The sequence below is a fragment of the Condylura cristata genome, unplaced genomic scaffold (assembly GCF_000260355.1).
Source record: "Condylura cristata isolate star-nosed mole 26May11 unplaced genomic scaffold, ConCri1.0 scaffold00013, whole genome shotgun sequence".
NCBI lineage: Eukaryota > Metazoa > Chordata > Mammalia > Eulipotyphla > Talpidae > Condylura > Condylura cristata.
Genome location: NW_004567114.1, coordinates 10336961 through 10339749, shown reverse-complemented (window position 1 = coordinate 10339749; position 2789 = coordinate 10336961).

Sequence of the window (2789 nt, the reverse complement as noted above, 5' to 3'; positions counted from 1 at the left end):
GCCGGCTCGGGCTTGGTGGTCCTTTCCCCACGAGTGGGGCCGCAGCCCGCACCAGCGACCCCCAATGAGTGCGCGAGCATGCGTGGAGACGCCGAACCTTCACCAAGCCGCTCAGGCCCGGGGCGGATCTTTTGCTGCTGGGGGTCCTCACCCGGGAAGCGCGCGCTGTCTTGCAGGCCCTGGAGCGGGTCAAGGCAACATTTATGCCTGGGAGAATGTCTCCAACCAGGATGCTGAGCAGCCTTTCCCCTCCCGATTGTGTGTGTGTGTTCTTACTGCTTCATCCTGCTTGCTGTGTCAGACTTGGGGAATAAATCTGATTTCCGTGTACGTTACACTGTGTAAGTGACCACCAATCTGAAAGTAGAATTTAAATGATAAAATGTCGCGCCAGCTCTGAATTTTTACTAAACAGCAATGACACCTGAAATTGTTTTTGGAATTGGTATTTTGGATATCAATAATTACTCCTAATACCGCCTGCATCGGTGGAGATGACTTGAGAGTCGTGATCCTTGAGAACATACTTAAAGAAGAAATACCAGGAGCAATGAATTCCTGTCAGTTCCCTATTCGGTGTTTCAAGTGCCCCCTATAGGGACACGACTAAAATTTACCAAACATGTTAAAATAATTTGAAATCCATAATTTAAAAGACTGCAAGTACAGGGTGATAGCTATAAGGCTTACAAGAAATACAACACATGCTAATATTAACGGTTAACCCCACTCTCAAAAACGCACTAATTTGGTTTCCCTATGGATTAGCAAAACTTGGAACTCTGACAAAAGCCAGGCTAAATTAGCATCCTTGGAATGGATGTTACCAATTTAGTACTGCCCCCAAGATGCAAATTACCAACTTAAGATGAAAGGAATACCTTAACAATTTTGGTGATGACTTTTAGGCAACATGCAGGGAAGAAGTGCTAACTTAAAGAAAAAAATCTGCACAAATGTTATGAAAAGTAAACTAGGAAAGAGTGAACAGATTTCGTGCGCTCACAAAGGAAGACAAAGTAGAAACCAGTTCACCACCATGGCTTAGAGTGCGTTGCCTGACAATGTGGTGAGGAACTCATAGTCAGGGAAAACTAACTGTCTAAGAACTTGATAAAATTTTTCCTTGATAAAAGCTATCAAACGTCCTTCGGTTTATCTTTTTTTTTTTTTTTTTGCTGTCTCCAGCGGAAGAAGCTACCACTCCTGTTCTAATTTCCAAGGGCAGTCAAGAATTAAAAGGGGCTGGTGAGACCAGGAGAAATAGGTCCACAGCTCATCTTTGGTTTACCATTACAAGAATTTCAGCATAAAGTAAAGGGGCAAATGCTGACTGAGTTTCCGGGACATGCTAGAAAGTGCAAGAGAACTCAGACCAAAGACTTGTTTCTGAGGCCATAAAAAGGTCAAAGACATATAATTACTGTCCCCGTATTTATTTTTTACTTTTAAATAAAAATATATTTGTTAACTCAGTTGTAAATTCCTTGAAAGCCTGAGATAAGGAAATATAAATGTTGTTGATTATTTAAATTTAAACAGTCAGTATTGTACTTCATTGATCTGCCTGTTCTGCTCCCCACTCTGCTTCTGGTGAATCCTCTCACCACCCCCTGCACCTCTGACCTGTACCCCAGTTCTGTATGCATAAATAAATAAATCTAAAAAAAATAAAATCTTAAAAAATCAAACAGTAAACTTAGAAAAGTTTAAATATTTTGCTGCTACATATTTGCAGTGCATTAACACTGATTACATGTAAATCCTATGAGATGAAAAGAATATGCAATACTTTTCTGTGTTTCAGATTTTTCAGTGTAATATCATATGGAGCCCATGATACAAATTGAAGTAGTCATGTTAACAGAATATTTAAATAATTTATTTTCCATTATCATATTTTCCATTATGATTTTTAATGACCCAAGGGTGGAGTGTGCAGCGAAAACATTCTTAATTAAACAATCCTCAGCTGACAACGCAAGACCAAAAGAGAAGGTACAGGCACAAAGATGAAAAAAAGAATGAAACATTCATGAATACTGGGGAAAAAAACACACCCATTTAGTTTTTACCGCTACGACATGTCATTACCCTGTATTACTAAGGTCGCATAAGAAAATCTAATTAAGCTTTAATTACTAGATAAGTGTCCATTACCATGTATCCTTTGAAAGTAACACATGCAAGAATATGTTCTGTGGGAAAGACCCCCAGAATTTTGCACATCAAGTGGACATATGTGAAACAAATATAAGCTACAGTCATCTCTGGTTATCTATTTCCTAAAGCCAGAGTTCCTAATATGAAACTTTACTTTCTGGATAGTTGCCAAATTTCTAACAATCTTACACTCAAGTTTACAAAAGAAATGCAAGGCAAACTACGTAAAACAGAACAGCCAAAATTCAGGACATTAATTTTTTTAAAGATTTATTTATTCATACAGAACTGGGGTACAAGTCAGAGGCACAGGGGCCGTGAACCATGTGGATCACCTCCAGAGCCGGGGATCAAACTGCACTGAAGCAGCTGCGGCCGGCTTCGGCCGGCTTGCAGTGCTGTGTCCTAACCCATTGCGCTACCAGGGAGGGCCCTCAGGATATTAATTCTAGCTAGATAATTCAGCCAATTAATGAATTATAGTGGTTTTAAAAAAAGATTTATTTATTCATACAGAAGTGGGGTACCAGCCAGAGGATTCACCAGAGACAGAGTGGGGAGCAGAACAGGCAGATCGACAAAGTACACTGCTGGGGGGAGCAGGGGGCGGGTCTGGAGAGGTCTGC